Source organism: Pseudorca crassidens, chromosome 13 (assembly GCF_039906515.1).
Source record: "Pseudorca crassidens isolate mPseCra1 chromosome 13, mPseCra1.hap1, whole genome shotgun sequence".
NCBI classification, from domain to species: domain Eukaryota; kingdom Metazoa; phylum Chordata; class Mammalia; order Artiodactyla; family Delphinidae; genus Pseudorca; species Pseudorca crassidens.
The window spans coordinates 20,629,961-20,656,348 of record NC_090308.1 but is presented as its reverse complement, the minus strand read 5'-3'; the positions used below and the strand labels follow the sequence as shown (position 1 = coordinate 20,656,348).

Below are 26,388 nucleotides of genomic sequence, written 5' to 3'. Positions count from 1 at the left end.
AAAATAGGCTTTCATATTCCCCAGCCGTAATTTTTCCCTCAAGGTCTGCAGTTCCTCAAATGAAAATTCTCGGAGAGCAAGTGTTTTCTGGAACATAACCCCCTCTACCGTGGAGAGCGGGAAGCTTTGGCGTGTGCTCTAACGTAGGAGAATGAGAACACAGACTCACAGCTGGCCACAGAGAGCAGCCTGGGCAGAAGTCAGAGGGTGTAGCGGAGACACACTTACCTTTCTAAGTTTGAGGTACAGAGGAGTTTCAGATGTGACATGAAACATCAGATGTGAGAGCAATCCTAGAAGAGGAAAAAAATGTCAAAAGGTTAAAGAAAAAAAAAAAGGCATTGAGCAAAACCACACCGATACTGCGTTAGGGGACATTTACATACAGAATGTGAGCTCAGGATGCCAGGATCAAAAACTTCCTTCCGTCAATATGCCATCGTGTTATATTCCAACCTTCCAGAGACACACCTCTAAGTTCTTACAGGATTTTTAGTTTGAGAGAGACAATGTGGTGACGTGGTGACGAGCTGGGGCCATGGTGCCAGAATGCCTACATTCAGATCCAGGTGTCACCTGGAGCCACTCAGAAACCTCACACCACTTGCTGAACAGCTCTCTGCCTCAGCTTCTCGCCTGTAAAATGGAGATGATAACCATACCTATAGCCTAAAAGCCTTTTGAGGATTAAATGAGTTAACGTGAGTGAAGTGCTGGACACGGCACCTGGGAAGCAAGGTGTACTCCTGTATTTGCAATTCTTTTCCAGAGACCCCAATTCACGTGAAAATTTCTCAGAGCCTCAGGAAGAAATCAGATGATAATCAGAACCTTTTGTAAAAGGGTCAACTAAGAACGTTATCCTTTAGGAAAAGGAAGCAGGTACCCAAGCAGGGCTGAGGGTGCACTGGGGAAGAGAGGGAAAAAGATGACAAAGAGCAAGGAAAGACCATTAAAAGGCCCAAACCAAACAAACAGGCAAACAAAAACCAAACCAACCAAACAAACAAACCCAAAACCAAAAGGAACCTTTGCTTAACTGCAATTTTTTTTTTCAAAGACAAGCTTATTACTCAAGAGGAGAGGCCTGAAGGGCAGAACTTGTTGACAGTAAGCATACCCGTCTTTCTTGTAATTCAACCTAACCCGTGAGGAGGATGTTTCCCTTTCAATGACTAGATCAGCCTGTATTAGGCCCGCTTCATTTGGATGGATGGGAAGCTGTCTAAGAGGGAAGTATCTTTCTGCTAGGAAGTTTGTCTATGGAGATAAACACACACATAAATACAAAGATCTAATATATGTTGATCCCCAAACGTATTTTGAGGGTCTGACTCTTAAATTACTTGAAATTCTTCTTGTATACGACAACAGTCTTCAGGCCCGAGAAAAGGACTCTTTTATGGAGGATCATGTAGTTGACGTTATCTGGTTCTATAAACACAGCAAGAACACAACTTTTAACTACAGTCACTCCCTGGGGCCTGTATGTAGTTCTATCAATGTAGACAAGATATGCCTCACCGCTTTTAAGCTGAAACATCAAACGGAAAAGTGTCGTTTGATTTCCTACTTCTCCTTCCACCCTCTACCCCTCCCGACTTTGGTATGATGTCACACGAAATTACTTCCAGAAACTGGGAGGATTGAGCAGCCAAGTTATAAAACCTAAGTAAGAGGCTTACAGCTTTCTTATCTACAAGTTAATACTTACAGGGGCGAGAGTCTATCAATGATCAAGGCCGTGGTAATTTTCCTGTTTTGTAAGAAATCTAAAATCTCAGCAGTCACAATCTGCCGAATTGACCCCATTTGTACGACCCATACACGCACCTATCCCTCTACAAGACTGGCTACCACGACTCGTAAATTTGGAAACCTGTATTTTAAACTTCATCCCTACTTTTAATCAAGACAGAAAACCAAACAGATTGCTTTTAACGTAATCTTTGTGGTAAAAACAAAAATAACATGGAGAATAAAATATTAGCCAGTTTCTGTACCTGGGTGCTTACTTACCTCTCCCCTGCCCTCACCTTTTCTAAAGTTTTCCATTGTGATTTTAAGATGTTATTTTTCCCAAAGAATGTTGACAACTATTTCCCACTTAAAGCTCTGGTTTAAAAAGAAATCGGGTTTAACGTGAGAATAACTCAGGAACTGGGCTTGTCCTAGGGTCCTGTGAAATCACAGGAGTTAGTACTCTAGAATCAACATTTCCCCTACACACTTTTCACTTAGAAGTAAAGGTGCTTGCTCCCTTTGACAAGAGGTTCATAACATACAGTGGTGGTGAAGCTGGTTAAAGAAACTGTCAAAGGTTTTGTTTTGCATTATTTCACATTACATCATAGAATTAAAACCTGAAAATGGAAGTCTATCCATCTCAATCACTAAAGCTGGTCAGGTGAAAGTCTACAAAACTCTAAATTAAAAGTTTTTTCATCTTCTTACTGAAAATACCTAAACACTGTGCTGAGACTTATTTTTTAAAAAGAATATTAAAGAAGAGAGCTTGGATTTGAAAAGGACAATGCCATACACTTTCTATGCCTCCTGTTCAGAGGCTGACGGACTGCCCATTGCCACATTGAAAAACTGTTTAATAATCCTCCATAAAGGAAAGATTTTAAAAAGCTATGGCACCAATCAGGTAACAATAGATCAATCAGGTTTCCCTAAATGTAGTATTTGCAGTTGAAGCCTGGATAAGTAATTACATTCAAAGTAATGTACAGGGAGCTATCAATCCCCATTCATTCAGCACACATTCACTGAGCCAAGAGCTTTGCTGGGTTTGGAGATATAAAAATGAATACGACACAGCTGCTTTACTTCCAGCTAAAAGAATATACCTAAACAAAGAGCTACAGAGCAATGTGTTAAGTGTTATAATAGAGGTGTGCACAAAGGGCTGAGGGCCAAAGGAAAAAGCAATAAATTCTTTCTGGGAAATCAAGCAAGTGAGGGGAGAGATAAAAGAAGGTATGGTGATGTTTCCTTGTGATAAACTTGACTTTTTCTTTACTGTGTTGTCAAACGTAAGACAGTAATTTTAGGATTTGTGAACCGTTCTCATCGCAAGTGCTAAATTGGTCTACAAGCCAGTTTCATTTATGTTTGACACAGACTTCCAGTTATAATATCCCAAGAATAAACATTTCAAAACTAAACGTGATTTGTAGTATTTCCACCCAACACACAATCCAGAACAGCACAAACACCTATGTGAATGAAACAGATACAAAGTTCAGAGATGTTTTGAAACATAAATGAATGAAAGACACATTCTAGAGACTTAGTGATATCATATTAACAATGCCTAAAATAAGTATCAATTTTTTTCTCTTCTTCTTAAAGCAAAAATAAAAGAATCACCTGATTATATCATGGTTAATATTTGTCTTTCTCTACTTCTGTGTTTAAAAAAAATAAGGAGGGTATTGAATCAACTTCTACTTAACATCATTTATTATGCATATCATATTCCTACTTATAACACAGTTGTGACAGAACCTCCATTGTCCATTACACACTAGCCCCAAACTTGAGTAATTCTAATGTAAGCATGAGAAACCACGTCTCCTTTGGGGTGAATTTCCAAATTCCTCTGTGTTAAACTGAGGTCTCATTTTCCCTGTGCCTGGTTTTCACAAGAAGGTCCATTCCACCCCATGTGCTCCTTTTCAGCTGTCAATAAACAGAGGCAGTGAATTCCCCCACGGCTTCACAAAGCTAGTTAGGCAGAGCCATTCATTCCTTCAGGAAAACAGGGCATTGATTTCAGTGAGTTCCCAGGGAGCAGCTGCAACAAAGAGATCAAAGGCCCACCTCTCTTTCCCTCCACTGCTTTCATTAGGCCAGGCCCAGACAAACAGCGACAGGTTTCCTCGAGACAAGGAGAGGGCCGGCAGACCACCTCATGGTTCAATTCAAATTCATCCGTTTCCTACATTCCAGTGACAGTCCAGAATGCTAACCATGACAGACCAGCACAATCACCCGGCATAATATACTGCTCGCTAGTTCATCCAAGGTCAGAGGGAGAAAACAAGCGCTGAGGGAAGTCCTCCGCTTCTAGGGCCCGCTGAGCCACGACGGCCCCCCGACATTCCATAAATAAACTAGGCCCGCTCACTCTCCCTTTCTTTCTCCACCCTGCAATCCCACAAGCGATGGTCTCACTTAATCTGCAATTTCTTTCGTGTCACCATACCTACACCACTGGGACACTCTATTCTCAACCTAATGGTTCTGCTGATGATAGGAGGTCTGCTACACGCACTGCCCTTCTTGGTTCACACCCAGTAAACTACTACCGTAGGATGAACTGAGAGCTGTAACTCCTGGGGCTTCCCTCAGGCCTCATCTCCAGAGAAGGCCACGCGACCTAAAGAGAGACTCCGTTTGCATAAATTCTGTTTGCAAAACACAAACACAACAGAGATAGAACAGTTAGCTTTTTGATGTGAGCTAGGTAATCACCGAAACTGGTAATCCAAGCTCTTAAATGACAGTCTGTGGGTGAATGGGTGAATGGGTGAATGGGTGTGTGTGTGTGTGTGTGTGTGTGTGTGTGTGTGTGTGTGTGTGTGTGTGTGTGTGTGTGTGTGTGTGTGTGTGTGTGTGTGTGTGTGTGTGTGTGTGTGTGTGTGTGTGTGTGTGTGTAGAGGGTTAGCGAGGGGGGAGGGGAGAACCAGAGGGACTAGGGAAGAAAGTGGATTATCCTGATTCGTTACCTACACTGAACACACAGAATTTAAAGATTTCCAAAGTCTCCACTGAATTCCGAACTGCTACTTTGACACCACGCTCACCTCACGAGAGCCCGTAACAAAATGCGTTCATTTTATTGTGCTCCACTCCATTTCTGCTGCTAATCCTGAGTAAACATGGGAATAGATGGGTTAAGTTTCAAAATTCCTAAACCAAAAAGAAAATAAACAATACTGGAATGAAAGGTATGGAGAACTCACTCCATGACACACAACACGGCCTTCCCACGTGCCCATCTTAGGAGCTTCGGGACTGACCTGGGGGGTCCATTCATTGATTATTCATTTGACTGCCAAAGATGCCATTTTGTATAGGGTACTGAACAGTCCTCAAGGTAAAGACTTTCACTTTTCTCAAACTGGGACAGAAATGAACTTAGAAAATACAGAACTCCCAACTGCACAGGAAAGGTAGTGGAATTCTTGGTAGGCTCAGTGTGACAGTTATATTAGGAACCTCAAAGCTGACTCTGGCACTGATTCACTTTGGCCTCTGTGTCTCCCTACTCTTCCAAAATGGAGACAGAAACATCCGTGAAGAATTCCTTTACGAAGGATTGTGAAATAATCGTTCCTCAAAAACGATGTACTTCATCGAAGAAAGCTGGTCTTAGGAGTATAACCTCCTTCTATAATAGATCACTCTAATTGAATAGAGCTGCTTTGGAAACTCGCTACGTTTCTATAAATCAAATCATTTTTTAAAAGCAGTCAGAGAATTTACTACTCGAAGAAAGGCTATGGCTAATGACGACATATACTCATCAATTCACTTATATACTTTTCAAAAGCACTTAGAAACATCAATTTGATCTTCACCATAACCATCTGAGATAGGTGGTTTTATGAATTTCTATTTTTGAATGAGGAAAAAAGCCTCAAGAGAGGTAATAAATTGATTTGCCAAAGTCACAGAACAAATAAGTATATGAGTCACAACTTTAAATATTGTTTCTAAATCCCATGCTGTTTCCTTTGCCCCTAGCTACCACCTCTGCGTGTAATTATTCACTGACGTTCTCCGTAACTGTATTTAATAAGTAATAAGAATCTATTTGTAAGCCAATGCATTGTACCGCTCATTCAAGGAGGCAGTGTTTAAGAGTATGGACTCTGGTGTCAGGTTCACATTCAAATTTTAGTGTCACCTTTTAGTAGTTTTGTAAATTAAGCAATTTAACAGTATTTCCAGAACCTCGGTTTCCTCATCTGTAAAAGAGGAATAATACCTTCTTTCATAGGGCTTGCAAAGGATAGAATCAGATAACCTGTGTAAAGCACCTAGACAGTGTTAGCATATAAGAGATGCTCAACAATGGTAGCTATTATCATTGATGTTGAAAATCAAACCAATATAAAACTTGTTAAAAGGGGGAAAATGCTTCCTTTTCAATAAAAAGACACAAAATTTAACTTTCAGCCTCTAGATTACATGGTTCCCTCTAGCACTAAAAATTTAGCACTCAAGTCTAGGATTTTATGGGGCCAAGTAATAAACCAAGATCAAACTGTCATAAAAGATAAGCTACTATACAAAATAGAAACACTAATTGGTCTTAAAAAAAAAAAAACTGAGGCAAGTTCATGGTTGCTATAAAGCAGCAATGTTGTTTTTCTGTACAATCAGTTCTACTTCTTGCCCTTTAACCATTTTAAGTAGAAATGTATTGGTGTTAGGCAGAAATTCACAGACTATTGCCACATGAAGAGAAAAATACCTAATAGGAATACTTGTTTTATGTAGCTAGTGCGTTAAAGTTTTCAAAGAATACATGTCTTACTTCATTTGACCCTCATGCTACTCACCAGGAGAACATGGATTAACTTTCTAGCACAAGAAAAGACTGCCAGTGATAAAAGGCAAACCTTACTTTTTAACTCCTTGTCTCATTTTTCATGACCCCTTATTGATAGATGATGGTATGCAGATGCTACAGTGCAGAGCGTACAAAATACTATGGGAAGACAGAGACAGGCCAGTAAGTCTCGGAGAGCCAGAAAAGGCTTTGGAAAGTAGATGGCATTTATCCAACTTTTACCTAGTACACAAGCACGTCTAGAATATTCTTGGTTGTTCTTGAGCTTCATGGGATTTTCTCTGAATTCTGAATATGTCATTCAGTGATTTAGTTGTCCTTCAGTGCTTTTGCTGATCTGCAAACATCAATGGTTCCCCCTTTAAAAATTTTTTTTATCCAGTGCTTTGATATTTAAAAAGGCAGGGAATTGAGGCCACTGTTGTTTGACTCAACACCACTTAAGGCTCCTTCTAATTCTATATTTCTGTGATTTTTAAAAATTACTGCTCATTCTTACATTGCATTACCTACTATATAACACATCAGTTTAAATGTGCTTGTTTATCTATAGCCTATTAACACTGAGAAATTTTTTTTTCCTTCACTACCATTTATCTCAGAAATTAATAGTTGGGAAGAACCCTTAAGAATGTCTAAGGAAGCATGTCTCACTAAAGAAACTCAGTCCATAGCTGTGGAAGTTTGATGGTTATTTCTTTCTCATGAAGGGCTAAGAATTGCCTTTTTATAACCACCTCTAATTGTCTTCTCCAACAATATGAAACAAACATATTTTTTAACAAAAGACATTCAGATATTTGAAGGCAATTTTAACAATCCCTTACCTTGAGCCATTAATTTGAGACTGTTCTTTCCTAATACAGATTATTAGTGCTATAAATTTCCCTCTAAGTACCGCTATAGTTGCATCCTAATTATTTGGAAATATGTTTCATTTCCATTCAGTTGAAAATACTTCCCAATTACCCTTTTCATTTATGTCACATGGGTTATTTGGTAAAATTCACCAGTGTGACCATTTGGGCCTGGGTTTCTTTTTTGGAAGGTTTTTGGTGGTGGTGGTGGTGGTGGTATTGTTTGTTTGTTTTTAATATATACTATTAATTTGATGTCTTTAATAGATATAGAGCTGTTCAGGTAATCTATTTCTCCCTGAGGGAGTTTTGGTAGTTCGTATCTTTCTAGGATTTGGTCCATTTCATCTAAGTTCTCAAATTTGTGGGCAGAGATTGTAGTATTCTCTCATTAGCCCTGTAAAATCCATGAGGTCAGTAGTCGTGGCTCCTCTTTCCTTCCTGATACTGGTAATTTATGTCTTCTCTCTTTTATCCTTGGTTAGCCTCGCTATATGTTTATCATTTTATTAATCTTGTTCAAAGAAACCAGCTTTCCGTTTTGTTGGTTTTTCTTTATCATTTTCTTATTTTCAATTTTGTTGACTTCTCTAATTTTTATTATTTACTTTCTTCTGCTTGCTTTAAGTTTAATTTGCTCTTCTCTAGTTTCATAAGGTGGAAACTTCAGTTATTGATTTTAGGTTTTTTTCTAATATAAACATTTAATGCTATAAATTTCCTTCCAAGCACTATTTCAGCTGCATCCCACACATTTTTATAGACTATATTTTCACTTTATTTTAAAGTATTTTTAAATATTTCATGAGACTTCTTTGATGCAGCAGGCATTATTTAGAACTGTGTTAATTTCCAAATATTTGAGAATTTTTACACTAACTTTTTGTTATTAACTTCATTTCCACTGTTGTCTGAGAAGGTATTTCGTATGACTGGCATTCTTTGAAATGTAACATGTTCTGTATGGCCTAGAATGTGCCCCTGGGTTATTTAGAAGTGTGTTGTTCGGTTATAAGATACTTTTCCAGATACCTTTCTGTTCTGATTTAATCTTTGTATGATTTAAAACCTTTTAAATTAATTGTCTTGTTTTTTTTACCCAGAATATGATCTATCTTGATAAAGTTCTAGGCATGCTTGAAAAGAATGTGTATTCTGCTTTTGTTGGGTAGAGTGTTCTATAACTGTCAATTAGGTCAAGCTGGTTGATAGTGGTGTTTTAGCCTTCTATATCTTTATTGGTTTGTTATCTACTTGATGTGTCTGTTCAGAGAGGGTACTGAAATCTGACTACATTTGTGGATGTGTCTATTTCTCCTTGTATATACTGAAACCCTGCTATTAGGTGCATAAACATTTAAGAGGATTTTTTTTGATGAATTTACCACTTTATCATGAAAGAACCCTCTTTCTCCCTGGCAATATTCTTTGCTCTAATTTCTACTTTGTCTGATATTAATATAGCCACTCCAGGCTTTTTTTTAAAAAACTTATTTATTTTCTTCTATTTTTTTTTGGCTGCATCGGGTCTTAGTTGTGGCATGCAGGATCTTTGTTGAGGCATAAGGGATTTTTCGCTGTGGCACGCGGGCTTCCAGGGCACATGGGCTCTGTAGTTGTGACACGCAGGGTCCACAGCACATGGACTCTCTCACTGAGGCACGCGAGCTCAGTAGTTGTGGTGCATGGGCTTAGTTGCCCCTGGCATGTGGGATCTTAGTTCCCCAAACAGGGATTGAACCCACATCCCCTGCATTGCATGGCAGGTTCTTTACCACTGGACCACCAAGGAAGTCCCCACTCCAGGCTTTTTTTTTTTTTTTGGCTGTGTTGGGTCTTCGTTGCTGTGCCCAGGCTTTCTCTAGTTGCAGCGAGTGGGAGCTACTCTTCATTGCAGTACATGGGCTTCTCTTTGCAGTGGCTTCTCTTGTTGTGGAGCACGAGCTCTAGGTGTGCAGGCTTCAGTAGTTGCAGCACACAGGCTCTAGAGCTCAGGCTCAGTAGTAGTGGCGCACAGGATTAGTTGCTCCACGGCATGTGGGATTTTCCCAGACCAGGGATCGAACCTGTGTCCCCTGCACTGGCAGGTAGATTCTTAACCACTGAGTCACCATGGAAGTCCGCAGGCTTTTTAAAAAATTAGTGCTTAAGTGTATATTATTTTCCATCCTTTAGCTTGTAATCTTTTTATCTCTCTATATATGTTGTGCACTTTTTCTGCAGGCAGCATAATCCTTGTTTGTTTTTTTCTTTTTGAACCTGATCTGATATTCTTTGCCTTTTAATGAGAGTATTTAGACCATTTATACTTAATGTGATTATTGATATGGTTAGGTTGAAATGTAGCACCTTGCTTTTTTTTTTGTATTTGTCCCATCTGTTCTCCATTCCCTTTTCCCTTTTTCCCTGCCTTCTTTTGAACTATTTCTTTTTCTGATTTATCTCCTTTGTCTTATGACTATTTTTTATGCTTTAGTGTTGATTTAGGGTTTATGGCTATATCCTTAACTTATTACAATATCCCTTTAAGGGATATTGTACTTCTTCACATATAGTAAAAAAAACTTTAATATTATATTTCAATTTTTCCCCTCCTGTTCTTTGTGCAATTATCGTCACACCTTTTATATGTTATAAACCCCAACTCCACTATTACTATTTTGTTTAAATGATTACCTTTTTAAAAAGCTTTAAATTTAAAAAAGCAAAACCTTATACATTTACCCAGGTGTTTACCATTTCTGGTGCTCTTTATTTCCACTTGGTATTATTTTCTTTCTTCCTGAGGACTTAGCATTTCTTGTAGTGTGGGTCTAACGGTGACTAACTCTTTAAGGTTTTGAATGTCTGAAAATGTCTTTATTTCACTACCTTTTTTGAAAAATATTTTCATTAGCTATAGATTTCTAGGTTAACAGTTTTTTCTTCCATTACTTTAAAGACATTGCTCCACTGTCTTCTGGCTTGCTTTGCTTTTGATGAAAAGTCTGCTGTCGTTCTTTGTTCCTCTAAATTTATAGTTTCTTCGTTCTCTACTTTAAAATCTTTCTCGTTATTACTGGTTTTAAATTATCTGATTAATGTTGTGCCTTGATGTAATTTTCTTCATTTTTTTTCTCTCTTTTTTTTTTTTTTTTTTTGGTAATTGCTAGCTTTTCATTGAGCTTCTGAGATTTGTGGGCTTATGGTTTTCATTAAATCTAGCAAATTTTCAGCCATTATTTAAAAAAATTTTTTTTCTGTTCCCTCCCTCCTTTGGAGACTCTAATTACACAATATTTTTGGCTGTTTAAAGTTATCCCAAAGCTCACTGATGGGCTTTTTTTCCCAGGATTTTTGTGTGTTTTATTTTGTGTAATTTCTATTGCTGTGTCTTCAAGTTCATGCAATCTTTCTTTCTGCAGTGTCTAGTCCGCTATTAATCCTATCCAGTGTATTTTTCATCTCAGATGTTTATGTTGTCTCTAGAAGATCAATTTGGGTCGTTTTATAGCTTTCATGTCTTTTCTTAACAAATTTATGCTTCCTCTATTGAACATACAAAACTTAGTTATACTAATGTTTTTAATATATTCATTTAGTGAATATGTTATTAAAATCTTATTAAATTACTCAAATAAAATGTTTATTAACTTTATTAATATCTTTGTTTATTAAATCTGTTTCATTTCTGAGTCTATTTTTATTGATTGAATTTTCTCTTACTACTGAATTTTCCTGTTTCTTTGCATATCTGGTAAATTTTGATTGAATGCTAGACATTGTGTACTTTACCTTGTTAGGTGCTGGATATTTTGTGTTTCTTTATATATTCTTGAGCTTTGTTCTGAGTTGGAGTTAAGCGACTAGAAACAATTTGACCCTTTTCTTTTCTATTTTAATTTTTTGTCCGCGCCATGCGGCATGTGGGGTCTAACCCGTGCACCCTGCAATGGAACTGTGGCGTCTTAATCACTGGACTGCCAAGGAAGTCCCACAGTGCGACCCTGTAAACCAAAAGTCTGCAAATTATGGTGCACAAGCCAAATTTGGCCCAGAGTCTATTTATGTAAATAAAGTTTTATTAGAATACAGCCACCCCCATTCATTTACATCTTGTCTATGACTGCTTTAACATTACAATGGCAGAGCTAAGTAGTTGCAGCAGAGGTCATATTGCCTGTAAAGCCTAAAGTATTTTCCATCTGGCCCTTTACTAAAAAAGTGCTGTGATTCCTCTTTAATGGCTTACTTTTAAGATTTGTTTTGTTTTGTTTTTTTTGGCCGCACAGTGCAGCTTGTGGGATCTCAGTTCCCCAATCAGGGATCGAGCCCAGGTCCACAGCAATGAAAATCTGTGTCCTAGTCACTGGACCACAAGGGAATTCCCACTTTTAAGATTTTTTAGGTAGGATCAGGGCAGCCTTTAGTCTAGGGCTAATTTTGCCTCACCACAGAGGCAATACCCTTCTGAGCACTCCATCTAATGCCACTTGTATTACAAAGTTTTTCTACTCTGAATGGTGGGGATGCACAGTTCCCAGCCCTACATGAGCTAACTTTCCCTTCCCAGTGGTTTTTCTCCAAGCCTTGGGTAGTTCTCTCGTAAGCACGCACTAATCAGCACTCAGCTGAAGACTCCAAGGGAACCCTCTGAAGATCTCCAGAGCTCTCTTCTCTCTGGTCCTCTGTCCTGCAAATTCTAGCTGCTTCAACCTCCCTGAATTGCCAGCTTAATCACCTCAATTCAGGGTGACTACTAAGCTGTGTCTGGGTTCCCCCTTACACTGTGGCCTTGGGCACATCATTTGTTTCCTTTATCTCAAGGTTAACTGTCTTATGCCACTTGTCACCCAATGTTTGAAAATCTTTGTTTCATACATTTTATGGGGTTTTGTTTGTTTGTTTGTTTTGCTAAGGCAGGATAATAAATCCAGTTCCTGTTACTACATCATGACTGGAAGTCATGGTAGAAGTCCCCTCAGTATGATATTCCAATTCCTTACATTTGCATTAATGTTTTATATTTTAAAATAAGTACTGACAAATCTACACTATCTCATTTCATCCTCTCCACATTGCTAAAGTGTAGAGATCACAAAAAATGCAAAAAATTTTCTGGGGTCACATTACAGAGCAGCTCATGTCTCCTAGTCATTTTCTCTTCCATAAAATATACATAATTTTTTCAAAATTTACTATATGTAATGACATAAATTATAAAAGACTGTCTTCTCTACAAAGTACACTGTAAAATAATTTATTACTAGTATCTCAAGCTTATAAAACTGAGCAATATCAGATTAAAGGATTAATAGTTACTGAATGTTGCTAATGGCCAAGTCTATCACCTCAATTAATCCTCATAAGCCTCACAACTATTATTATTTCAATTTTATAAAAGACAAACTGTGGCTAAGAAAGCCTCATTAACTTGCTTATAGTGTACTTATTGGAATCACAGCCAGAATTCAAGCCAGGCTACACTTGGTTCTAAAACTTGTGCTATCCACCATTCTGTCTGCTCTTAATTTATAGCTCTTAAAAAGCACACTTCTGGAACTAAATTCTGATAGAACACTCTAAATCTTCAGTAACAAAATGGCATTAGGAATCATTTACTAAAAATATCAGTATCTACTCATTTTTACCAAAGAACTTCTAATCAAACAAGCACTGAAAAGAAAATGAAGTATATTCTTAGAAGAAATTTCAAACCTAGTTTTTCTCCCAGTAATCCTAGAAATACATAGATGATTGAGATTTTAGTTGCTTTTTTCACTTACCTATCTCTGTGGTCACGAGGCAACAAGAGAAGGTTGTATTAGGCAAAGTCAGTAACCGCTATACAATCCATTTTCCCTATCCCACTTTCCCATCTTTGTAAACAAAACACACAAAAATTATTACTCTCGTAGAGTTCATCTTCAAGTGAAAGGGAGACAGATAAGTAAAATATATAACAGAAGGTGGTTAAAAAAATAAAATACTGGGACTTCCCTGGTGGTGCAGTGGTTAAGAATCTGCCTGCCAATGCAGGGGACGCGGGTTCGAGCCCTGGTCCGAGAAGATCCCACATGCTGCGGAGGAACTAAGCCCGTGCACCACAACTACTGACCCTGCGCTCTAGAGCCCGCGAGCCACAACTACTGAACCCACGTGCCACTATTGAAGCCTGCATGCCTAGAGCCTGTGCTCTGCAATGAGAAGCCACTGCAAGGAGAAGCCTGCGCACCACAACGAAGAGTAGCCCCTGCTCGCTGCAACTACAGAAAGCCTGCATGCAGCAACGAAGACCCAACGCAGCCAAAAAATAAATAAAAACAAATAAATTTATTTTAAAAATAATAATAAATAAATAAAGTACTGTAGTGATAGGAAGTGCTGGGAGTGTAAGGCAGGGAGAAACAGTGGTAATTTGAAATAAGGTAGTCAGGGAAGGCCTGGATACGGAGATGACAATTTTGCAAAGATTTAAAGGAGGTAAGGAAGTGAGTCATGTGGCTATTTGTGGGAACAGTAATTGCAAAACCCCAACGTAGGAACAAGAATATTGGTATGGCTAAAGCAGTGAGTGAGGGGGAGCAGTAAAAGGTTAGGTTAGATCAGAGGTAATGGGGGCCCATATCATGTAGAAGTTGATAAGCCTCTGTGAAAAGAGGCACCGGAGTCACTGGAGCAGAAAAGTAACATGATCAGACTTAAGAGTTTTAAATAATTTATCTGGCTGCCATTTGGAGAATGGGTTATAGTGGAGAAAGTGTAAAAGCAGGGAAACAAGTTAGGAGGCTATTTTAATAAAAAGATGAAGGCTTTGACCAGTATGGTAGTGGAATACATGGTGAAAAGCAGTCATCTCCTAGATATATTTAAGGCAGAGCTGACAGTATTTCCTGACAGCTGGGTGTATAGGGGATGACAGAAAGAAGAGAGGATGATGGTGCCACAGAGACTATCTGAGCAACTGGAGGAATGTAGTTGCCATTTACTGAGATGAGGAAGACTAAGGAAGAAGAAAGTTTGGTTGGAGTGGAGAGGATTAGCCATTTAATACTGTAAATGTTTTCAGTGATAGAGGGGATAATTCATTTCCCAGGTTAAAAATGTTTGTTCAAATCTATTTCAAATGTTTAGATTTCACTGAATTAAAAAAAACTACCATGAAACAGGAGATCTAAATTTTTCTTCAATATGCTACAAGAAAAAGTTACTGAACAGACATATAGCTACTCCAAATGATAAAATGAGAATAAAGCTAAGTTCTCCCAATCTGCAATTCTCCCTTCATTTCATCTCATTGCCAGATTTTCACAGATAAACGAAACAGAATTTGTTATACCTCATTAGGCAAACCATTCCCATTAGTGGCCTTCTCCCAGGATGTTGTGTCCCTCTTACCATCTGCCACAAGGATGTTCTAGGTGAAGACTGTGATGTCCAACGGGATGGATGGATGTGCCACCTCAGCTCCACAGATGGCACTTTGCTCCTGCTAATCATAACCCTGATGGGAAGTCACTCCAAAGAAACAGATGGCCCCAGCCCAAGATGTGTAATTCAAACCTTCTCAAAATAACTATCACCTAATGGTATGAGAAAAAGTGAGACTATCTTTAAAATAATATAAGAACCAAATAAAAAAAAAGGTTTTGCTCTAATTCTTGTTCAGATTCCCTAGAAAAATATTCTCATGTAATTAGAAAATATACAAGGTTGGAGGTGAAGGATAAAGAAATTAAAATATCAACTTACAAAAGCCAATGATGACTAGGTTGTCAACCAGGCGGGAAAAACCTAAAAACAAAAATAAAAACTATATATTAGTTTTATATAGTAGTTGTGTGTGCATTTTTAATTGTAACTTCATTGAGATAATTGCAGATTCACATGAAGTTTTAAGAGAGATTCCTCATGTCATCCTTTCATAAGTACACCCACCTCCTTCCCCACAACCTCCTTCTGTCCCTAACCCCTTGTATATCTATTTTTAACACTAAAATAACATCCATTTGTGAACAATAAGTATCTTACTCACTGTGTGTTAAGAGTCTACTGTGTAGTTGAATGTCAAATCATGAATAAGGAATTCTATTTTTCTGCATTAAAGAGTAAGTTTCAGTTTAAGGAACAAATTCTCTGAAAAGATGTTTGTTCCTCGTTACCTTAACATAGACTACTCACTTCAAAAATCAAAAGGTAAAAGGTAAGCTAAAGTAGTGACCGAACTCATAGATTTCATATTTTTAATATTTATTTTAAAATATTTTATTCTTTAGAGCAGTTTTAGGTTCACAGTAAAAATGATGGGAAGGTGGTTTTCTCGTTGCTGTTTTTTTTTTAATTTATTTTGGCTGCGCGGGGTCTTAGTTGCAGCATGCAGGATCTTTAGTTGCAGTACGCGGACTTCTTAGTTGCAGCATGCATGCAGGATCTAGTTCCCCAACCAGGGATCGAACCCAGGCCCCCTGCACTGAGAGACAAGAGTCTTATGCACTGGACCACCAGGGAAGTCCCAGGAAGGTGTTCTTAATTTCAAATTCCACTTGTTCATTGGAAATAAGGAAAGCATATATAGGAAAGCAACCGACTTTTGTATAATGAACTTGTATCCTACAATGCTGCTGTAATTGCTTATTGGTTTTGCTACTGAGGTAAGGCTAGCCTCATTGAATGAGTTAAAACGTATTCCCTCTGCTTCTATCCTTTGAAAGTGATTATAGAGAACCGGCATAATTTCTTCCTTAAATGTTTGGCAGAATTCACCAGTAAAACCATCTGGGCCTGGTGCTTTCTATTTTGGAAGGTAATTATTTACCTGAATTCTTTAATTGAGAAATCCTCTTCAATTGTCTATTTCTTCTTCTGTGTTTTAGCAGATTGTCTTTTAAAGAGTTGATCCATTTCATCCAGGTTATCAAATTTGTGGGCACTTAGTTCATTGTATTCCTTTATTATCCTTTTAATGTCCAAGGGATCTGAAGTGATGTCCCTTCGTTTCTGATATGAGTAATTTGTATCCTCCCTCTTCTCTTCTTAGTTAGCCTCATTAGAGGCTTATCAATTTTATTGCTCTCTTCAATAAAACCAATTTTTGTGTCCTTGCTTTTCTCTATTGATTTCCTATTCTCAATTTCATTGATTTCTGGTCTAATTCTTATTACTTCTTTTCTTCTCCATACCTTAGATTTAGTTTGCTTTTCTTTATCTAGTTTCCTAAGATGAAAACAGATTGATTCTTCCTTCCTAGCATATGCATTCAATGCTATACATTTCCTTCTAAGCACTGCTTTCTCTGCATCCAACATATTTTGATAAGTTGTGTTTTCATTTTTATTTAGTTCAAAATATTTTTAAATTTCCCAAGATTTTTTCTGACCTATGTATTATTTGTAAGTATGCTGTTTAATCTCCATGTATTTTGAGAATTTTCCAGTTGTCCTTCTATTATTGACTCTAATTCCATTGTGGTCTGAGAGCAGATATCATATGATTTCTACCCTTTTAACTTTGTTAAGATGTGTTTTATGTGGTCTACCTTGATGAATGTTCCAAGTGAGTTTTATGTGGTCTACCTTGATGAATGTTCCAAGTGAGTTTGAGAAGAATGCCAGTATGCTTGGGTTCAGGTAAGAACCCTCTTCAATGTTGAAGACTGCTGACTTCTCATTGTACTCTCACGTGTCAGGAAAAACAGCTGGCTAGTTCTCTGGCCTCTTCTCATAAGGGCACTAATCTCATTCATGAAGGCTCCACCCTCATGATCTAATTACCTCCTGAAGCCCCACCTTCAAATATCATCACATTTGGCATTAGTATTTCAACATGTAAATTTTGTGTGGACATAAACATTCAGTCCATTGTAATGACCTTATATAGAGATAAAGACAATTTAGTCATTTCTGAACCACCTCACTCTCTACAAAATCTCACACCAATAATAGCACAAGCTGGGGGAAAAGCTGGGTAGACTACTCAAAACCTATACAATTCTGTAATCAGAGAGCTAACCAAATAATAACGGGTACCTTGACCTTAACTTGGACAGCCCCAGCAGGCAGCTCAGTGTAACTGAAGAGTGACTCAGGTAATATCAAAAATGCTCAAAAACAATAGAATGGAAAGGCTACTGCAGGAGAAATGACGACAAAGGGTTCAGAGATGGGGTCTCACAGCTGGGGAGAGTGACTTCACTCTAACCCTGTCAACTCAGACTCAGCTGGGTTCCAGAGCCTGCACAACTCCAGAATATTCCCTCACTCTTATTAATTTCCCATTTTCTCTACTATCTTCCAAATGACCTCCCACTCCCCACAGTTGTACATACATCTCTTTGCTAACATCCCTACTTCATGCTTCACTGAGAGAGAAAGGGAGGGGGAGGGAAGGGGGCAGAGAGAGAGAGAGAGAGAGAGAGCGCGCCGCGCGAGAGAGCGCTACTGGGTGGAGCATCTCATCTTCCCAATGCTAAACCTACAAATTTCTCTTCCTAGCACCAAAGGTCAACCCCACCTCGCCATCCAAAGTTTTCTCTCCATTATCATCCTCTCCCTTTCTACTAGAGGTACTTCTCCCCAACACACAATCATGCTCTGGTATTTCCCAACCTTTAATAAACAAAACCTTCACTGACCTCGCATTGCCCTCCAGTTCCCACTATGTTTCACAGACTAACTTTCTCAGATTAACTTCACAGAAAAGAATTGAAAACAGATAATCCCCATTTCCTGACCTCCTATTCACTTTCCAACCCATTCCCTTGGCTCTTATCTCCACCACTCTATCAAAGGATCCTTATCAAGGTCATCAAAGCAATTCCTATTATCTTCATTTAACAAATCAGGACACTGAAGCTCAAGAGAAATTATTAGGTTGAGATAGTAAAGATACATACCTTCCTTTGGAGATAAGCAAGAGCCTAGGGCTGCCCCAAAGCACTCTTTTCAGGATATTAAACTAAGCACTTTATCTTCCACGGACCCCCACCTCTTTCCTTCCTTATGTCAACCTCCCTGTACTAAATCTCAGATTTACTTCTTAAAATACCTCATTACTTTTCATTATTTTAATTGAGAAAAAACCTTTGCTTGACCTATGAATATTTTCTGCGTAGGCCACTTGGTGTATATTATATTGATCACGACAACCTGAGAATAGGTGGGTTTATCCCCTTTATACAAATAAGAAAATTTTGGCTCAGAAAGAAAAAATACCTTCCTAATATTGGACAGTTATGAAGTAGTAGAGCTAACATTTGATCTGATCACCCAGATTCTGCTCCCCAGGCTGACTGCCTTTCATGATGGTTAGATGTCACAGTTTCTTAGTTGTTCCCATTACATGGTAACAGGGTAAGGGCATCACTAAGAGAGATATGACATAGTCCCAATACCTCCATAAGGTCAGAAAACCTAGGATTGATATAAATTTGCTACGAGCAAAAACATAAGAAACTGATTTATATATTATAATGAGGACTTTATAATAAAAGTAATAATTGTCAAGACATTCAACTCAACTTTGGTGATCAGGGCATTTTCCCCTTCTAGCTCTATCTAGGAAGCTAAATTAGTAAGCACGAGAATGGTATAGATTTATGTGCTCATTCATATCTTACTCTCATTTTCTAGGCAACACAGATATTACACTTGCTCAGCACTGTCCTTAAACATGGGCAAGAGTGGTTCACAGCAAACCCTTCCCTCCACAGTGAAAAGTCCAAGTGTCTAAGAGGACATACCCACCCAGGCCCAGACTCCCCTCCTAGACTATGCTCCAGGATCCTGGAACCACGGAATTCTTGTTCAAAGAGCTTCAAGCCTGCCACCAGCGACTGCACAATCCTTTCACCTAAACCTCTTACTTTTTAGGACAGATCATGCCACTCTATGTGCCACACTAGGCTCAAGAGGTGGCCAAGGGGTGGCTGTTTGTAGGGGTGTGGACATAACCAAATGTGTGCCCTTCATAGTGCAGAATTGGGCCAAGGATGTGAAGAAAAGAGAAGATGGGCCAGCTCTCCCTACACTGTCATGTTCTAAAGGTGCAGAAATCTCAAGACTAAGAATTCCACATTCAAACCTGGTTTTCCAGGTCATTTGAGATCAATTTGTCAAGGAATGATAGAGTATATTTTTGTAGTTAGTTTACTGTCTTAAAACTTTTAACTGTTTTGAGTCACAGTACCAGTCCTTCTGTTTATATTCCTGCTTGGACTTCTCTACCTGCTTATAGTTAGGCAGGGCCATGTGACTAGCTCTGGGCTGCCAACAAACAGTTAATTACTGGCACAAGACCATTTAATATTATCTTTCCTTACCACGTAAATCGAGAAGACCAAGTATTTCAGAAAGCATACAGCTCAGGACGGTGATGCCTCACAGGCCTAAGTCTGACAGTGTGGATGGAGTAGAGCCTCCCACAAATCCACAATGGATGTTCAGTGTGAACAAGAAAATAAACTGTTCTTCTGTGAAGCCACTGAGGTTTGGGGATGGCTCATTAGCACAGATAACTTTAGCCCATCCTGACTATATAGAAATCGGTACCAGAAGTAGGATGCTTCTCTAGCAAAAACCTAAAACACATGACCATGGTTTTGTGGTCAGGAAGCAGTGAGAAAAATTATCTTAAGAGCTGGAAAGATAGTGGCGTATTTTATACAGTGGTGTATTTGGTAAAGCATTTGCTTCTGGTGCCTTGGGAGGCAGATCACCTACCTAATGAAACTGCAGCCCTAGAAGAGGTAACAAAACAAAACAAAACACTGGAAGAGTGCACTGGTTATTGGCTGCATTTGTCAAGGTATTCAAGAAAGAGATGAGCTCCAAAAAGGACTATCCAGTTTTCAAGAAGTGGAGGAATAGAGGATCAGACATTTCAGATTTGCAGTATTAAAAGAACTAACTAGGGCTTCCCTGGCGGCACAGTGGTTGGGAGTCCACCTGCTTATGCTGGGGACACGGGTTCGTGCCCCGGTCCGGGAGGATCCCACATGCAGCAGAGCAGCTGGGCCCGTGAGCCATGGCCACTGAGTCTGTGCGTCTGGAGCCTGTGCTCCGCAACAGGAGAGGCCGCGGCGGTGAGAGGCCCACATATCGCAAACAAAAAAGAACTAAATACTTCTCAACTCCCATACTAACAGTTTAAAGACTTTGAAGGTCATAAGCCTAGGAAAATCTTTTTTTTTAATTAAATTGCCTCAGGGCAATGATAGATAATGTATCCACTAAGTCATTTATATGGATAAAAAGACTGAGGAAGAAGATGAGATTAAGGGTAAAGATTTCCAAAAGAAGCAAGCCAGTCCCAAAGTAACTTTCTTTGGGTCAAGAAAGAGAGCTACAGGAATGAGAAAGCAAATCAAGGCAGCAAATCTAAGAACCATATCTCAAAACAAAAGAAAAAACTAGGGATGTATTTACTAGCACATAGAAATCGTTGGAAACAGATAAGAAAAATTCTAGATTTTGGAGAGAATTATGCTGCCAAAGAACCAGCTTATCAATTGAAGTCTTAAAATGATACTTTGGTTCCCAACCTTCTATTTGGAGGAAGTGGGCAGAAAGAGTTGCTCAGTTCCCAAGTTCAGCAAATTCTTTACTCTCCACTTCATATGTGGCTAAGGGAGAGAAAAGAAAAGAAAGAACCCTCCAAAGGGAAGATCCAGGCCTCTTAAAACAATGAACGAGAAGGTAGAAATCAGGCCCTAATTAAGAAATATTTGTCCCCCTACATGTCATGATACCTGTCATGAGGGATTTCAAAATTGCTATGGACCAGTGACTCCAGTGTGTCTTCCAGGTTTCCCTTTTCCAATCTACTTTGGATATGTGGCATAGGCAAACAATAAACTAATACTTTTCATTGTGTTAAACCATTGAGCTTTTGGAGTCATTTGTTCTATAGCATAACCTAGCCTCTCCTGAGTGATACACAAGGCTCCTTAGTGTAATCCAAACAAGGTAAGTTAGTTAAATGATTTTAATGGACAGTGGTATCAAATGCTGCCAATCAGAGGAACCAACTTTACCATACTCTACATCTCAATGTAGATGTTGGGGGACCCAACAGTCTTTTCTGTCATCAAATCTTTCTCACTTGGTCATGTTAAAAATGCCACCAAATCTCTTGTGGAAAAAAACATATCCAGTAGATACATTCTTTCTTTAATTATGTAAATAGCATTTATAAGCTATAGCTATCAAATCCTGTTCTTCCTTTCTGATCTAAAAAGAGATTGTGCTCTTGTGCTTTAGATTTCTGCTTGTATCAAATTCCTTCTATTATGTTGATTTTCTACTAGTTCTAGGATGCCTCACTATTGCCACTATATACTGTCTGTGTTTTTACCACAGTCACCTGCTTTTAACAGATTTACGATCTCCTTTTCATTTGGAAAACTTTTCTATTTATTTCACTTCATTTCCTACTTAAAAACGGGGATCTGAAAGTGACAGTTCAGGAGGAACCATTATACATCTGTCCATGCGCCAAAAAGGGAGGTCAGATGCTGTCTTTACTAGAATTAGCTCTACATTAGCTGTTCCTAAATCTTCCACAAAGATTTTATGTAGTCTCGGGTCCTATTTGGCCAGTGAAGTCTGACGTTTCCAATTTAAAAACAACACATATGTAATTCAGGTAATTCCATATCTTCCCAGGCAAGATATGCAAAAGACTACATCACTTTCTCTACCTGTAAAAACAATTACAGGAATAGGGATACTGGCTTCTAAACAGCTGAGAGCTTCCAACATAAGATTCACGGAATAAACATGGACTTCAACATATACAACCTTTGATCAATCTTCCTCTTCAAAATCTTGCAACCTCATGGACCAACAAGTTTCTTCTTCCTCTTTCTTATTTTAACTGAAGCAAGCATAAGAGGGGGCAAGGAATTTAGGTGATTATAAGATATTTTGAATTGCCAACCTAATAGAGGAAATCAAACGTTCCTTCTTTTACACACACACAAGATACCATCTACTCTAATTTTTAAAAATCTGAGTAACATGTTTACGCTTTAAAACTAGAATGCTTTCCATCATCTACTCCTTCGACAATGTGGGGAAACAAAAACTGGGATTAACTGAAACAGGTAAGTCACTACAAAACAAAACAAAACAAAAATTCCTAAAGTGTACTGGCAAAATTTATAATCTGCAACATCCAAAGACGGATCTGTATTATCTTAATAATCCCAGAAAGGTATCAGAAAAATCAACAATTTTCCTATATACTATAGATTTTTAAAATGTCACAGTGAATGATGCTCTACATCACATCCTCTGAGAATATGCACATCTTTCCCCAGATGTTTAAAAACAATTCTCTAGATTGCAGTTTTAAACATCTCTTTGATGTGACACGGTATTATCCCTAAAACATATGACACTGACTTCACGCTTCACAGAAGTACAGAGAGATTTAACACAACAGCTCTACTTCACACAAGCTCTCAAAATCTCCAGCAGGAGCTAAACTAAACTAATTGCATTATGAAAACTCTGGTTATTCTTATGAAATATATGGCAGAGAGTGAAAGCAGCATGAACACTAAAGCAGTTTATATTCAGTCCCAATATTTTACTGCTGCATGCATTTCTAGAAAACCCATTGTTATGGACTGAATTGTGCCCCCCAATATTCCTATGTTGAAGCCCCCAATGTGACTGTATTTGAAGATAGAGCCTTTAGAAAGATAATTAAGGTTAAATGAGGTTGAGGATGAAGCCTTAATCCAATAGCACTGGTGACCTTAGTAGAAGACAAAGAGACACCAGAGACCACTCTCTCTCCATGCACACACTCAGTGCATAGAGGAAAGGCCATGTGAAGACACAGCAAGAAGGCAGCCACCTGCAAGTCAGGAAGAGAGCCTCATCAGAAACCAAATTTGCTAGCACCTTGATCTTGGACTTCCAGACTCCAGAACTGTGAGTACATTTATGTTGTGTAAGCCACCCAACCTGTAGTATTTTGTTATGGCAGCCCAAGCAAACTAATACATCTACCCTTCTAGGATATTTCAGAGTATTTTCCCCCAGGAATGAAAAAAGGAAGGACACTCAACACTGGGTGGGTCCAAGCCTTAATTATCAAACAGAGACCTTTTGTTTCAAGGTCTAGCAATACTAAATACTTCCTATGAAATGAAAAATCTGCATCTACTAACTGCATTAGTGGTAACCAACAGTAAAATTACCTGGAATCTAGGGGGCTTCCCTGGTGGCACAGTGGTTGAGAGTCTGCCTGCCAATGCAGGGGATACGGGTTCGAGCCCTGGTCTGGGAAGATCCCACATGTCGCAGAGCAACTGGGCCCATGAGCCACAACTACTGAGCTGGCACGTCTGGAGCCTGTGCCCCGCAACAAGAGAGGCCGCGATACTGAGAGGCCCGCGCACCACGATGAAGAGTGGCCCCCGCTCGCCGCAACTAGAGAAACGCACAGAAACGAAGACCCAGCCAAAAATAAATAAATAAATAAATAAATAAATGTATTTAAAAAAAAATTACCTGGAATCTAGACCTCCAGTCTCTTTTCCAAAATATAAAGGATGAGAGATGTTTAGGAGCTAACCAAGACGAAAAGATGTTTCATTTGGTCTCCCTCCCACCATAGTCCACTCTATTGTAAGACCTGGGGAGCCACGTCTTTCTTTAGATTTTCTTGATTTAGGATTTCATTACCTCCCAACTGCTATGATGGCAACAGTGCCATATAAAGAAGAAACACTGGTAATTTGAGAGGAATTTTAACTAAAGATTCGAACATTGGTCTCACTAAGAAGTAGCTAACCCCGTCACTACTTGGTACTCTTCCTGTTAAGTAGATCTGGGAAAGTCTTCTATCACAGGCCTATATGTCTGATTATGAGGCTGCCATTAGAGGTAGCTGAGAGTTAATCAAATATCAAGCACTTACAAAGTGCATACAAATAGAAGCTACGGCAACGACAGCCAATTCTCCCCGATATCCGTTCTTCCCTTATTCCTTTGTAATATAATCTCTGAATTTTAAAAGGGCAGCTATACTGAAAAAAGTGAACCTTGACCCTTATCTCACATCAAAACAAAAATCTGAGATAGATCATAGAATGGATCACAGAACTAAATGTGAATGGAAAATGAATACCTTCATGACTGTGGAACAGACAAAGATTTCTAAAGCAGGATACAAAACACAGTAATTATTTAAAAAATTGATAAACTGGATTTGATTAAGAACCGTTCCTGAAAAAACATCACTAAAAGAGAAAACAGAAAAGTCAGACTGAGAAGCTATTTGCAATATACACATCCAACAAAGGACATTTTCCAGAATACAAAGAATTCCTACAAATCAATAAGATGACAAACAACCCAATAAAAATGTGTGAAAGACTTAAACAAGTACTGCTCCAAAAAATATATCTGTTTTTACCTTACCAAATTAGCCAAGATACACGTGAAAAGGTGCTCAACATTATTAATAATGAAGGAAATGCAAATGAAAACCATGAGACAGCATCTCACATCCACCAGAGGGCTTAATATGAAAAATAATAATATCAAGTGCTGGCGAAAATGTGGAACTACAGTTGTAACTCTCACTGCTACCAGGAGTGTCCATTTATTCATTCACTGTTGGTAAACTGTTCGGCAGAATTCACTGAAACTAAATACACGGCTGTTCTGTGACTTAATTCTAGTCTTACATATGCTCCCAAGCGAAATACTACAAATGTCCACCAAAACATCTGTGTATGACTATTCATAGCAGCTTTATTTATAATAGCCAAAATCAGAACACACCCACACATCTATTAACAGAATGAATAAACAAATTGTGGTATATTGATAGAATGGAATGCTAATCAGAAAAAATATATATGAGAAAGAAAGAATAAACTATACATGCATCAGCATGGATAAATTTCAAAACAACTATGCTGAATGAAAGAAGTCAGACACGAAGAAGTACATACTACTTGGTTACCCTTAAAGTTCAAGAAGAGACAAAACTAATCTAGAGTGATGGGAATCAAAAGGGTGTTACTTCTGGGGAGGTGCTGGCTAGAAGGTGCGTGAGAGAATTTGCTTTTTCTAGATGGATGTAATATTGTCTATCTTCATGCAGTAATTATACAGGTAGTATGTTTTTAGAAAAATCATCAAGCTGTTTATTTAAGATTGGCACACTTTATATGCTCGCCCCACACTCATGTATTTTACATCTCAATAGAAAAAGTACTTCACAAAAGACAAGCAGACTATTTTTACCTAGTAAAAGTTATTAAGCAAATGCAAAATATTCTTCTTCAAAATAAAACAAATTGTGCTTAAGTTTCTATTTCACTTACCCCCAAAATAAGCTAAAATTAGATTATCAAACCTTATTCATTAGTATCAATGGAAACTTGGAAGGAAAATCCAAAGAAAATAGGAGTACATCGGTTAGTCCACAGCAACTAACTTAGTCACTGAAACGATGACTCCAAGTAGCATATTAGTAATGTAAGTGAAGCAATTTCAATGATGTGTTTCACCAAAAATACATCTGTTTAATAATTTTATTTAACTATTTATTTTTAGTACCAAGGTGGGATGACATACAAGAAATCACAAGAGCTTTTGAATCAGACAGACCAGTTTTGCCACTTACTAACTATACTGGTGTTGGGCAAGTTTCTTAATCTCTTTGATACTGAGTTTCTTCACAACTTAAAAGAGAGACAATAACACTTTGCAAAATTGTAGCACGATTACAGCAGGTATTTAAGAGTGGTAGCTATTTAGCAATAGCTCTTTGTATGCAAAGTATCATGGCAAGTACTGGAACCCCATCTCTAAGAACCTGACCAACTGGAAGTGACATTTAGATATAAAGATTGGTGATGAAGGAAATATTTTAACAAGGGCTATAGATTACAAATTACAGGGTTCCTATCTAGCTAGTAGGACTGTGGAGTGAGTA

General features: G+C 38.4%; 1 protein-coding gene across 7 annotated transcripts in view; it reads right to left on the bottom strand.

The window, feature by feature from the left end:
* Positions 1-26,388, bottom strand: part of PLAGL1 (PLAG1 like zinc finger 1) — a 65,921-nt gene that overhangs the window by 30,365 nt on the left and 9,168 nt on the right. For 6 of the 7 annotated variants that reach the window (XM_067701879.1, XM_067701883.1, XM_067701877.1 and 3 more), the window contains 2 exons: positions 15,181-15,222; positions 229-293 (listed from right to left, as the gene is read on the bottom strand). The gene's annotated coding sequence lies outside the window, so the exon portion shown is untranslated. Of the gene's footprint in view, positions 1-228; positions 294-14,826; positions 15,107-15,180; positions 15,223-26,388 lie in introns of those variants that run through there. The other variant, XM_067701880.1, reaches the window with a different exon arrangement.